This window comes from Monodon monoceros, unplaced genomic scaffold (assembly GCF_005190385.1).
Source record: "Monodon monoceros isolate NGI ecotype Baffin Bay Population unplaced genomic scaffold, NGI_Narwhal_1 Super_Scaffold_4, whole genome shotgun sequence".
NCBI lineage: Eukaryota > Metazoa > Chordata > Mammalia > Artiodactyla > Monodontidae > Monodon > Monodon monoceros.
This window is the reverse complement of record NW_021703781.1, coordinates 23,938,943-23,953,614: the sequence shown is the minus strand read 5'-3', so window position 1 is coordinate 23,953,614 and position 14,672 is coordinate 23,938,943.

The window sequence follows — 14,672 nt, the reverse complement described above, 5'->3', positions numbered from 1 at the left end:
ATTCTTTTTGATGCAATTGTAAATGGCATTGTTTTCTTAATTTATCTTTCTAATAGTTTGTTATTAGTGTCTAGAAGTGCAACAGGTTTCTGTATATTAATTTTGTATCCTGCAACTTTACTAAATTCATTTTTTAGTTCTAATAGCTTTTTGGTGGAGTCTTTAGGGTTTTCTATAAATCGCATCATGTCATCTGCAAATAGTGACAGTTTTACTTCTTCATTTCCAATTTGGATGCCTTTTATTTCTTTTTCTTGTCTGACTGCTCTGGCTAGGACTTACAATACTATGTTGACTAAAAGTGATGAGAATAAGCATTCTTGTCTTATTCCTTATCTTAGAGGAAATGATTTCAGCATTTTACCATTGAGTGTGATGTTGGCTGTGGTTCTGTCATATATGGCCTTTATTATGTTGAGGTATATTCCCTCTATACTAACTTTTTCGAGAGTTTTTATCATGAATGGATGTTGAATTTTGTCAAAAGCTTTTTCTGTATCTACTGAGATGTTTATATGATTTTGATTCTTCATTTTGTTAATATGGTGTATCACATTGTTTGATTTATGGATATTGAACCATACTTACACACCTGGCATAAATCCCAAATGATCATGGGGTATGATCCTTTTAATGTATTGTTGAATTCAGTTTGTTAATATTTTGTTAAGAATTTTTGCATATGTGTTAGTTAGTGATATTGACCTGCAATTTTTTGTGTGGTGTCTTTGCCTGGTTTTGGTATCAGGATGATGCTGGTCTCATAGAATGAGTTTAGAACCATGCTTTTCCTTTCAATTTTTTGGAATAGTTTGAGAAAGATGGATGTTAACTGTTCTGTAAATGTTTGGTGGAATTCACCTGAGAAGCTCTCTGGTCCTGGACTTTTATTTGTTAGGAGTTTTTTGATTACTGATTCAATATTATTACTGGTAATCAGTCTGCTCATATTTTCTATTTCTTCCTGATTCAGTCTTGGGAGATTGTATGTTTCTAGGAATTTATCCATTTCTTCTAGGTTGTCCAATTTTTTGGCATATAATTGTTCATAGTAATCTCTTATGATCCTTTGTATTTCTGGGTGTCAATTGTAACTTCTCCTCTTTCATTTCTGATTTTATTTATTTGGGCCCTCTCTGTCTTAGAGCTTTAGTTTTGCAAGATGAAGAGGTTCTGGAGATCTGTTGCACAACAAAGTGAATATACTTAACACTACTGAACTGTACACTTAAAAAGAATTAAGACGGTAAACTCTAGGTTATGTGTTTTTTTTTACCACAATTAAAAAAAAAACTGTTAACATTAAACATTCTGAACACTGACCATAAATGCAGTAAAAACTTAGAGAACAGAGGCACTGAAATTAGAGATTTCCTGGACCTGAACAAATCTTAAAAGATGGGTCAGGGCTTCCCTGGAGGCGCAGTGGTTGGGGATCCACCTGCCAATGCAGGGGGCACGGGTTCGAGCCCTGGTCTGGGAGGATCCCACATGCCGCGGAGCAACTAAGCCCATGTGCCACAACTACTGAGCCCACGTGCCACAACTGCTGAGCCCACGCGCCTAGAGCCCGTGCTCCGCAACAAGAGAAGCCACCGCAATGAGAAGCCCATGCACCTCAAGGAAGAGTAGCCCCCACTCACTGCAACTAGAGAAAAGCCCACACGCAGCAACGAAGACCCAACGCAACCAAAAAAATAAATAAAATTAAATTTTTTAAAAAAAGTAAAAAAAAAAAAAAAGATGGGTCATATTAGGATTGGTAGAGAGCAGGAAAAAAGAAGTTCTAAGCAAGAGTCATGGAAAAAGACAGGAGCTTGAATAAACATGGTACATATTGTGGCGAGTAAACTGTATGTGTTTAACTGTGTGTGTGTGTATACGCACATGTACATAAGCTGTGAGAAATCTTGCCCAGTTAAGGAGAGTTTACATTGAAGAGTAGTGAGAACCAAGTACAGATAGGCAGGGTAAAGTCAGATTATAAAAGGTCTTAAAAGCCAGATAGAAGTCTATACTTGATACCACAGACTCTAGAAAGGCACTGTAAGTTCTTAACAAGGATGTATATAAGATTTTTAGTAAAGCTGAAAATTCCCACCAGTCTCAATCAAGATAAATGAAGCAAAGAGATTAACTTGGATTTTGTCTGGGCTTGGGCTGGAAGGAATGGGGAAATGATAAACCCGCAGGGCTGGGTGAAGAGTGGGAGTGAGAACTGAAATAAGAGGATACCAGAGGGGAAGTGAGACTACAAGTAAGAAATTTGGACTTGGACTCATACAGCTGTCTTTGTTCCTATTGGTTAGGAGCTTCTGTTTTTCCAAACTTGTAGAGTCATATGTCTTGCTTTAGAAAGAGCTTTAGAAAGTTCCTTTAAAGGGCTGTACCACGAAATCCATATTTGAAGGCCAAAACAATAGTTTCATGGATTGGAGTGAGAAGACTGAAGGCAGAGAGTCCCACTTTCCAATCCCAGAGGCACCTGTCAAGTACAAAGGCCATATCCCCAAGCATGAGCTGAGAGCTTCCTCCTGAGGAAGGGGGTGACTGCCCATGGAGGGCTGTGGTTTCAGAGTCGGAGAATGGAGCTCCATTCCCAGCTTAGTCGCTGACTCCACCTTTGCACCCTCTGTAGGCCTATGTTTTCTCTTTTGTGGAATGCAGAAGGATGTTCTTTCCACCTGCTTTCATGGAAGAAAGAAGCAGCTGAAAGAAAAAGAATTTATATCAGGCAGCTTTAAGCAAAGGGGTGAGGCCTGGGCTGACGCAAAGCTTAGGACGTATGAGGACACGGGGGCCAGGTTTGACACACCATGCCCTTGACATCAGAAGTCTATGGAGAGGATGTTAGTATTGAACAATATAAACAAATGTTGCCCCAGAGAGTCTGGGTTCTGGGAATATGAACAGGGAATCATGACCAAAATTCCAGGTCTCCAAGTTCCCCTCAAGGAGTCATGAGGCTCATGAGGAGGTGAATCACCACACCCAGAATTTGTCTTGAAGACCTAAACCACCAAATATGAGCCTCAGCAAAGGAAGGGGCTCAGGGAAGTTTTGATTCAGATAGCTTGGGGGCGGGGGAGATATAAGCTGTTCCCTTAGGTCCTGGTAAGACCAAGAAATAGTTTTGCTCAAGGCGCTGGATGTTTTTGTAGTTCTTGAGGTCAGTGGCAGGTCAAAGTCATAAAGTTGGTCCCACGGAGCCAGCACAGTTGTCTCTCGTCTGGAAGACCACATGGAAAAAAGAGCTCAGATGATTGTGGGACCTAAAGAAATTGAAATTGTATTCTTCCTGAAGTCTGTGTTACTTCTCAGTCCAACTCTCCATGAGCAAAAGGCAGAGAGATGGGCAGCAGCTTGTCAGAACCTGGAAGAGAGGTCAAAGGGCACAGGGACAAAGAAGTGTGTTGGCTGGAAATACCAATTCTCAGAGCCAGGCAGGTTCATGGGGTCCCCAGGGAGCAGAATAGAACTTGGGAATCTGGAACACTTGGACCTGTGGAGTGCTATGTTCAAAAGGGATCTCACATACCACTTCACATCCATTAGGATGGCTTTTATCAAAAAAGTGGAAAACAACACGTGTTGGTGAGGATGAGGAGAAATTAGAACCCTTGCGCATTGCTGGTAGGAATGTAAAATGGTGCAGCCACTGTGGAAAACCGTTTGGCAGGTCCTCAAAAAGTTAAACATAGAACTACCATATGATCGAGCAATTCTACTCCTAGTTATATACCCCAAAAAATTGAAAGCAGGGACTGAAACAAATACTTGTACATCCGTGTTCGTAGTGGCATTATTCACTGTAGCCAAAAGGTGAAGCAACACAGCTGTCCATTGACAGATGAAGGAATGAACCAAATGTAGCATAGACATACAATGGAATATTTTTCAACCTTAAAAATGAATGAAATTCTGGCACATGCTACAGTATGGATGAACCTTGACAACACTGTTTAGTGAAATAAGCCAGACACAAAAGGCTACATATTGTATGACTCTACTTATATGAGGTACCTAGAATAGGCAAATTCATACAGATAGAAAGTAGAGTAGAGGTTACCAGGGGTTATGGGGAATTATTGTTTAATGGATACAGAGTTTCTGTTCGGAATGATGAAAAAGTTCTGGAAATGAACAGTGGTGATGGTTGCACGAAAAAGTGAATGTACTTAATGCCACTGAACTGTACACTTAAAAACGGTTAACACGTCCGTTCTCTACATGTGTCTCTATATAGCTGATTCACTTCACTGTACAACAGAAACTAACACAACATTGTAAAGCAGTTATACTTCAATTTAAAAAATGGTTAAAATGGTAAATTTTATATTATAATATGTGTATTTTACAAAAATATGATTGCAAAAAAGGGGAGCCCCATGACATAGGGATTGACAAGGCACTGAGAATAAGACTCAGAGAAACAGGACATGAAAAGGTGGCAGCACAGATATTCAGAGTCTTGAGCTGAGATGGGGATAGGGACTGGGACAGAGACAAAGAAACCTGTCCATGAAGGAAATGGGTAAAGTGTGGGAGTCCGAGATGAAAGACAGAGAAGTTGACCAGAATGGAGCCCTGTTAGGGGGTAGAGCTGAGTATGGAGAAAGAAATGGGGATTGGTAGGTCTGGTTTTCTTTCCTTTTTTTTTCAATTTTCATTTTTTAATTTATTTTAGCATCTTTATTGAAGTATAATTGCTTTACAACGGTGTGTTAGTTTCTGCTGTATAACAAAGTGAATCTGATTTTTAAAATGAGTCTTAAGTCTGGGTCTTTCTTTGGCAGGCATGTGGGTTTCCACATTTAACCCCCACAGAGCTTGCGGTGGTTGCTCGTGGGACCTTCATCCACTCTGCAGGGGTCAGCTGGCAGTTGCCCTCTGAGGCTTCCTGTCTCCTTATAGAGGTGACAGACACCACAGTGAGTCAGTCCTACCAAGGCTTGACTCATTTTTGACCCAGTTTTGGTGATCAAACACAATACTCTGGAATTTGACACTACAGCTCAAAAGGTATGGTGGGAACATGGTTGCAGGACCCAGGCTCCTAGCTGCTCCCTGCTGCCATCCCATTTCTTGGTAAAAGTTGAAGTGAACTGCATTTTTAAAAAAATATTTGTTTATTTATTTATTTGGCTGTGCCGAGTGTTAGTTGTGGCACACGGGATCTTCACTGCCGAGTAAGGGATATTCCTTGCAGCATGGGGGCTCTTTTTAGTTGCAGCATGTGGGCTCTTAGTTGCGGCATGTGGGATCTAGTTCCCTGACCAGGGATTGAACCTGGGTCCCCTGCAAAGGGAGCATAGAGTCTTACCCACTGGACCACCAGGGAAGCCCCTGAACTGCATTTAAGGTCACAAAGACTTGGATTCAAATTCTGTCTTGCCTCTTACCAGCTGTGTGGCCTTGAGCAAGTTACTTAACCTCCAGAAGCCATGGTTTCCTCACTTGTAAAATGGGGCTACAGAGCTCCATAGCCTTGTGGTGGGTACTGAGTAAGATAATATATGAAGAGCTTTTTAGCACTTTGCTTATCACAGAGAAATTGTCCAGTAAGTTAATGTAATTATAATTATCAGCACTACTATTAAAACCCTGAGGTCTTTGATTATCTAGGATCAATTTGCCACAAAGGCAATGGAGACCTGTATGTGGAGCTTCAGTAACCCAGACACCTGAAGCCCTAGATTTAGAGCAGGAAGACCTGAATTTCATGTGGGTTCCCTGATTTACTAGCTGTGTGACCTTGGGCATTTTTCAGAGCCTCAGTTTTCTCATTTGTAAAATAGGGATGATTACATAGAGTTGTCAATATAAAATTAAATAATATGTGTAAAAGCTCTAGGTAAAAACCAAAAGAGCACAGATGTATAATATTATAATAAACTCAGGATCAGAAGCAAGGATGTGTCTGGGCCAAGGTTAGGGTCAAGATGGGAATCAAGGTCAAGACTGGCACCAGGGATGTAAAAACAACTGTGATCAAGATCACTGTTGGAACTGGGTCAAAGCAAAGTTTTGGGCTAGGGTAGGGAAGGAGTCATGAGCAGGGTCACAGTAGGGGGTTAGGTGGAATTTTTGATTTGGGTTAGGAATCCATGTCGGATGGTGTGCATAGTCTGAGCCCTAAGGGCTATAGCAGTGCTGTGCAGTGACTCAGAGGTGGCTGCACTGTCTGGGGATAAGGCTCTAATCCAGAGATCTTGGTTTGGGGGAAAATAGAATGTGAGATTTACTGTAGAAGTGTAGGCCTTTAGGGAGACAGTTCAATTGAAGTAGTTCAGGCACCTCATTACCTTCGTCATTCTCCTCCCGAGCTGGCAGGTAGCTACATCACATTAAGTATCAGCCTATCTCCAGGTGTATCTTGCACAGCACTGGTCCTCACAGTTCTGATCGTCTCTCCTCCATCATCCATCCACCTATCACCCATCATCCATCATCCATCCATCAGGGAAGCCCGAGAGGTTTTTAAGAGAGAGTTGGGGTACTTCCCTGTTGGCACAGTGGATAAGAATCCACTTGCCAATGCAGGGGACACAGGTTTGAGCCCTGGTTCGGTAAGGTCCCACATGCCAAGGAGCAACTAAGCCCGTGTGCTACAACTACTGAAGCCCACGCGCCTAGAGCCCGTGCTCTGCAACAAGAGAAGCCACCGCAATGAGAAGCCCGCTCACCCCAACGTAGAGTAGCCCCCGCTCACCACAGCTAGAGAAAGCCCGTGCACAGCAACGAAGACCCAACGCAGCCAAAAAAAAAAAAAGAAAGAAAGAATTGGATGAGAAAGTTCTAAGGGTGGAAACCCATGCCGGGTGGCAGTGACTGCTTAAAATACAGGGAATTAGAGAAGGGCTCAGCAATGCTGCGGTTGCTGGAATGGCAGCTCCTACCCACGGCTCCCTGCTGCATGCTTCCTTATTTGAATGAGCCGTGGCAGCCACCACTCCCACCAGGGTAAATCACAGGGAGGCCCCATGGGAAGTTTCAGAGCTGAGGCAGACCCAGCAGTCGCCTACACCAAACTGGTTCTGCAGCAAGAGTGACAAGCCAGAACCTGCTAGCTGCAGGGTCCTCAGAATCAGACTCTCCTCGTTCCCAGTAAGCAACCCTCCCCAGAGCCATGAGACAGCTGCTGTTCTGCATGATCTTAGCCCAGCTAACCTGGCCTCTTGGTGCAAGGAGAGGTCCCAAGAGTGCGGGTGTGAGGAGCTGGTGGGGGAAGCCGAGAGCCCCCTCCCTTGGCACCTCTAGTCAAGCCAGCTTTCTGGGTAGTCATCCAATTCAGGCACCCAAAGTGCTGACTGGAGGCACTGTCATCCTGGTGCTGCATAGAGGAAGACAAGCCAGACCCTGGAGGGTAGAGGGCTGCACCTGGCTGAGATGCCCAGACAGGCCCATGGGTGACAGGCAGCATATTATGCCCAAGCCATCTTCAGCAGTGTTTGCAGAGCCTGTGCTATTTTAAGTTCCTTTGTCATCACTGCAAGCAAACTGGACAGAGGGAGTCTGATTAGAAGGGAAAGAACCGGTTTAACAGAGCTGGGGGTGCGGGGGCTGCTTCCCTGAGTTGGCATCACAGCCCCAGGCATAAGAGCTCCATGCTTCTGAGGCCCAGGACTGGGTTAGGATTCAGCACTGGCCTCAGAGTAACTTGTCTGACAAAAGAGGCAAAGAGGAAGACTCTGAGGTTCAGGGGTCAGTGTCTATAATTCCCATCATAGGAATAAACATGACAATAAAAATACCTTATTATATAAGTGCTTCATAGTATATGTTACCTTCATAGACATGATCTCATTTGACCCTTACTGCAGTCCTATGAGGCAGGCAGGTATGATTTGTCCCACCTTAAATATAAGGAATCTAAGATTTACCAAAGCAAGTGACTTGCCCAAGGTCATAGTCTCAGGAAAGTGACAATGGCAGGGCCTGAATCAGTTGCAGAAGGGGATTTGGGAACCTAGACCGGCACATCTAGAGGTCTTCGTAGGAAGAGGGGAGTTCAGAGAGAGAAGGGGAGCCTTGGCCTTCTGTTGGTGGCCCCAGGAAATGTGGGCCTTAGTGGACCAGTGGCTGAGGAATAGGCCCACCCCAGACTCTGTGGATGGTCTGGCACTACAGGGTGGTCACAACAGGCATCAGGGCAGCTTTGTCTTTTCTCTTAGCTGGTGGGTGTAAAGGGTTTTTCTCTTCCCCTTATGCCGCCCCCTGAATCAGCTGTCTGGCATCGCCCTGGCATGTCTTGGGCCCCACGCCCAGGCTGTGAGGAGGCACTGGCAGATTGCTCGGGGAATGCTGCTGTCTTAACTCAAGCCGATTCCCAGTTAAGACCCCCTTTCCAGACGGCAGCCCAATAATGGCCACATAGGGAGCTGCAACTTGTAGTCATAGGGTGAGTCTCCCTCACCCCTTGGACTTCCTGGCACAGGTGGCATTGGGAACATGCCTTTAGCTGTGGGCTGCAGCCCAGGATGGGATGCAGGGACCAAATACATTTTATAGACTAGCTGCGCCAGGCTCCTAACCACATCCCTGCTTGGGTTTCTGGTCACATCCAAATAGCTAGGGAGGGTGTTGCTTTTGGACAGAAAAGGGGAAAAGAGAGCCAAGACTCCAGCCTGAAGCTGCCTCAGCTGTTTCTGGGGCTCTGACTCAGAAGCTGCTTCTCAGGAATGTTGAGCACATGGGCCTCTGAGCCCTTGTTCAGGCACAGTGGAATGAACAGCTGGGGTGTGGGGGGGTGTTTCACCCTTCTCCCTCTTCTCTGAGGATGCCTTGTCCAGAGAAACCCCCCATGGGCCAGAGGGCTCAGCCTAGAAGGCCCTGGTCACTTCGTCCAGGAAGGAAACCTCCCCCGACCAGCTCAGCCCCCAGGGATCGACCAATGACTGTCTGCAGCTACCAATTTGCATTTATCAAAATGCTGCATTGCGTGGGTGTCTACCTCTACCCCTCTCTCTAGTTATCTCCTCAGCTCTGTTGTAACTTCCTTAAACTCATGCTTCTGGGTAAAATAATGTGCTCTGAATATACTACTCATCTGATAAATATACTGATTGACTGATAACCTGAGGACAAGGAAGAAAGAAAAGAAAGAAGTAAAGAGAAAGCAGTGAGAAAGCCAGCAGTCTGGGTCGTATCCCAAAATATGGGGAATCTACTTCCCTTCCCAAGCAAAGCTCTCCTTGGAGAAGGGAAAGCAGAAAAGCTGTAGTGAGGTGGCCTGGCACTTCCTTGCCCCCAGACACCCTCAGATCTGCCAGGAGCCACTGGGAATCCTTCCACCTTGAGAGAGGAGGGCGCCCTGCAGTGATTCTCCAAATGTGGGCAAAGGTTGTTTCTCTGCTTCTTGCCTTTATTTAATTTCTTTAGAGCAAGAGATACCACATGGGATGATCCACAGTGAAATGAGACCCAAAGAAAACTAATCCTGGAACAGAAATCATGTCAGCAGCTTATTTTAGGTTTTAGGTTTAATTGTCTGCATACCTCCTTAGATCATAAGAGCTGGGAGGGCAGGAACAGAGTCCATCTTGTTCAGCGAGCTAGTCCCAGAGTCTGGCACACTACATGGTACACAGCAGGCTCCATGGTAATCAATAGGGTGCTCCATACACAGTCCTTGATTTGGCTAATTCAGGGGCATCTGGAAATTACTGGTACTCTTCTTCTATCTAGCTGCCATCAGCAACTTCTGTTCTGGAGCTAACTCATTCCAAGTGTGGGAATCTGATGATCTATTGGAAGAAAGTGAAGCCAGGGTCACTGATAGGCCATCTCTAGTGGCCTGGGTTTTAGGACAGACTTGGTGTTGGAAATGACTCCTGGGGTGGGGTCGGCTGAGTAATCCACAGCCTTGTTGGCTCTCTAAAACTGGGCCTACTGCGGCCTCTAGTGGACAAGCAAAATCACTGCCCTTTCTGGGTGGAGGTCCAGCTTCCCCACCTCTTTGCCCCCAGGATCACCAGGTTCTCCATCCTTGGACCCAGGGTCAAGAGCATACAAGATGGCACCACTAGCAAATTAATGGACCATATCAGAACCATAGACCAGCCATGCAACAGACCAATTCATTAAAAAACACCCATTATGTACAGTACAGAGCACCCTGATAAAAGCATGAGGAGAGAGGAGAGGGAGATAAAAGAAAAAGACAAGGGTTCTGCCTTTAAGAAACCTATGATCTAACTACGAAGGCAAAACTAAAATTTTTTAAAAGCAAACATAGAGCCTGTCATCAGGTGCCAAACATTTCAAGAGCTGAGTGCAGAGGATCAGTGCAAACTCTCTTGCCTAACTTTTCTCATCTGTAAAATGGGGATAATAAAATTCACCTTGCAGGGTTATATGAAGATTAAAATAAGGTGATGGGGAAGAGAAAATATGACACTATTGTTGTTGTTATTCAAGTAAGTTCATCATAAAAAATTTAGAAAGCACATTTAAGGAAAAATGTTCACAGTAATACCACTATCAGAGATAAGTACTATTAATCTAATGATGTGCATTCTTAAGCACGTTGAGCATGTCTGCAGAAGCAGGGGCATTCTGGGAGCGGTACGAAATCACAAGATAACATAGAATTACAGAGGGTCTAGAAAGTTATACATTAGCATTCATACTTAATTCTTTTTTTTTAATATTTGTGGCTTTTTTTTTTGGCTGCCTTCGGTCTTCGTTTCTGTGCACGGGCTTTCTCTAGTAGCGGCGAGCAGGGGCTACTCTTCATTGCAGAGCGCGGGCTTCTCATTGTGGCAGCTTCTCTTGTTGCGGAGCACAGGCTCTAGGCGCCCAGGCTTCAGTACTTGCAGCACGCGGGCTCAGTAGTTGTGGCTTGTGGGCTCTAGAGTGCGGGCTCAGTAGTTGTGGCACACGGGCTTAGTTGCTCTGAGACATGTAGGATCTTCCCAGACCAGAGATCAAACCCGTGTCCCCTGCATTGGCAGACAGATTCTTAACCACTGCACCACCAGGGAAGTCCCATACTTAATTCTGAAGGAAACAAGAACATTTCAGCAAAGATGTGACCTACTTAAAATGATATTATTTCCTGCAGATCTCTGCATATATGTTGGGCTTAGCAGAGGGACCTTCCCTGACCACCCTGCATTAAATAGCACCTCCAACCCCTTTCCCTGCTTTAACTTTCCTCATAGCACTTAGCACTCACTGATGTATTAAATATTTATTTGTTTATAGTGTGTCCCTTTCACTAGAAGTAGGCTTCCTGAGGGCAGGGACAGCATGTATTTCATCTACTGCTCCACCCCCAGCACTGAGACAGTGCCCTAAAAAGAGTAGGTGTTTAATATTTCATGAAAGGAAGGAAGGAAGGAAGAGAGGGAGGGAGGGAGGAAAGGGGAAAGAAAGAAAAAAAGAAAGAAGAAAGAAAGGAAGAGAAATATAAAATGTAGCTGGTAAAGTTAGGTCGGCTACTGCAGTAACTCTGGAGGGTGAGGTAGACCTAGTTTAGGATGGTGGGAGGGAAATGGAAAAGAAGAAATGGATACAAAGCTATTTAAAGTGGAAAATTTACTGGTGTCAGTTCCTGATGATACACAGGATGATAATAATAAAAACTACCATTTATATAGCATCAGACATTGAGCCATTCACCAACATGTATTCTTATTAAATTATTATAACAACCCTACAGCAAAGTTATGACATCTTTATTTTCCTGATGAGGAACACAGAGCTCAGAGAGTTTAAGTAACTTGCCCAATGTCACGTAACTAGTAAGTGGCAGAATTCAGACTCAGCTCTGCCCCCTAAGCCAGGTGAGGGATGACTCAAAGTTGACTCCAAGATTCTGAACGTAGGTCATTAGCAAGATAGTCAAATCACTGTAGAGCTGAAAAAAACTGAAGAAACCTGGTCAAGCGTAGCAATGGAATAATTATTATCATTAATATTGGGTTGGCCAAAAAGTTCGTTTGGGCTTTCTCTAGTTGCGATGAGCGGAGGCTACTCTTTGTTGTGGTGCACGGGCTTCACATTGTGAAGGCTTCTCTTTGTTTTGGAGCATGGGCTCTAGGCGTGCGGACTTCAGTAGTTGTGACTCGCGGGCTCAGTAGTTGTGGCTCGCGGGCTCTAGAGTACAGGCTCAGTAGTTGTGGCACATAGGCTTAGTTGCTCTGCGGCATGAGGGATCTTCCCGGACCAGGGCTCGAACCTGTGTCCCCTGCATTGACAGGCAGATTCTTAACCACTGTGCCACCAGGGAAGCTCTCCCCACCCCCCGTTTCTTGTTACAGAAAACGTTTTAGTCTCCTAGGCCTTCCCCAAGTTCCAAAAAGCAGATTCAAGTAATTAATGATTAGAATAATCACAGGACTCCTGGTTCCTCCTAAAGGGATATAGATAACAATCTGATGCATATCTTTGAGTTGTTCTGCAGAAACTAAGATGGTCCCACCCCGACCCAGGTAGAGGATGGTGACTATATTCTGACCACAAGCACTAGAACCCAGACTGGTTGGAACCAGAAGGTTGATGATTGAGATTCCCAAAACATCATCACCTACCAATTAGAAGAAAGTCCTTGAGCTGATCATGCACCCTGCAACCCTCACCCCTAATGTTGCATTTAAAAACCCTTCCCTGAAAGCCATAGAGGAGTTCAGGTCTTTTGAGCACAAGTTGTCTGATCTCCTTGCTTGGCACCCTGAAATAAATGCTGTACTATCCTTCACCACAACTCAGTGTCAGTAAATTGGCTTTGTAACAAGCAAAGCAACAAACAACATTGGCTATTTCTGCAAGAACCCCTGTGCACACCACCCCCAGAGCCCCTAGAGTGCTGAGAGTTCATCCTGTGCCCATCTCCAGCACCCTTCTTTATGGTATCCAAGGAACAGCATCATTTCTGGCTTCAGGCCCAGATTTATGTCTGCCCTTGATCAAGGTATCTTCTCACATTGAGCTGGGGTTTCCAGTCTTGTGCCTCTGTGAGGACAGAGGCAGCCTGCCCTTGTGGTTATACCAGGACAATGGGGTTTATTAGGGCTCTAGGTCCTATCCTCCTCCTGCTTCCCCACTTGCCCACTCTGCTCCCACCACATCAGCATTCTTTCCACCCCTCAGATATTTTTATCTCAGGTCGTTGCTGCTCTTCCTTCTCTGAGGAATGCTCTTGTCCCAGATCTTCAAATGACCACCTCTTTACCATCATTTAGGTCTCCCTTAAAAGTCACTTTGTGAGGGCAGCCAGGTCTGAGAACTTCAGCTAAAGTGGTTCTCTATTCCCTCCCCATTCCTTACTCTCTGCCTCATTGCTTATTTTATTTTCTCTGTAGAACTTACTCCAGTCTAAAATGACCTATTTCTAGTTTCATCACCTGCCTACAAGAATGTAAGTTTCCCAAGGGCAGGAATTTTGTCACATTGTTGTCTTCTATTTCCCAAGTGACTGAAACAGAGGAGGTGCTTAATAAAATGAAGAAATGAATGAATGGATGAGTGTCCCCTCTGAGCTAGTCCCTGGATTCAGGACTAGGGCACTGGGATAAATGTGAGTTGGGTTTAAGATTCCAATCTAGATCCTATTGGTGGTATGAGCACAACCAAATTGAACCCCCATGTCATTTACTCCCCCACATCTCTTTCTATTCATTTCCCTTCAATCACATTATCCCAGCTCTACCACAGAGTAGCTATTTGCCCTTAGACAAGCTGCTTTACCTTTCTAAACTTAGTTTCCTCTTCCGTAAGATGGGGCTGATGGCTCCTACACACACAGGGTGGTGATGAGAGTTAAATGAAATTGCTTATGTTGAGTGCTTAGTGCCCGCACCCTGCGTGCAGCAAGCTCTCCCTAAATGTTAGCTACAATTGTGATTTTTATTATCTTCTCTGCCTTTCCTGTCTCTCCCTCTAAGCACCCTGTGCACCTCAGGTCTGCCCACCAGGGGGCCCCACATGCTGCTGTTCATGCCCAGGCCATGCCCACTGGTGCAGGACATGCACCTCACCTCAGCTCCTCCCTTTTACCTCTGATGACAGCTCTGTCACCTCTCCACCAGTGCTCCCTCTTCATCCCAAATAACTCAACCCCTTGCCCCAATACTTCATGCATTCCACAAATACCTACTGAGCACCTACTATATGTCAGGCTTTGTGTTAGGTGTTGAGGATACAAGAAAGAAAAATCTGGTACCCTCTGTCTTCAAGGGGCACACAGTCTATAGGGGAATGGTGGAGGGGCCGAGAGGCCGAGGGAGCCCTGACCTGGATTTTCAGGGTCAGAAGGCAGGAATCAGTCTGCCCTTCAGAACCAGCCCTCTAGCTGCAAAATGGAAGGGAGTTTCTCCCTTCCAGCCCCTCGGCCCCTCACTCCAATCATTTTGGCTTCTCACAACTCACCTGAAACTCATTCCTACAACACACCTGAAATTCTGAGCTCAGCTCATTCCCTGCATCTCAGACCCTATTACAAACACCTCGTTTCCTCACACCAAATGCTTTAGTTCTCACTCCAAATATTCTCAGCCTGTCACCCCAAAATCTCATCCCCTATGCCCAGTAGGAGTTGAGCCCCTCACTTAAAATACCTCAGCTTCTCTCTTTTTTTTTTTTTTTTTTTGCGGTACGTGGGCCTCTCACCGTTGTGGCCTCTCCCGTTGCGGAGCACAGGCTCCGGACGCGCAGGCTCAGCGGCCATG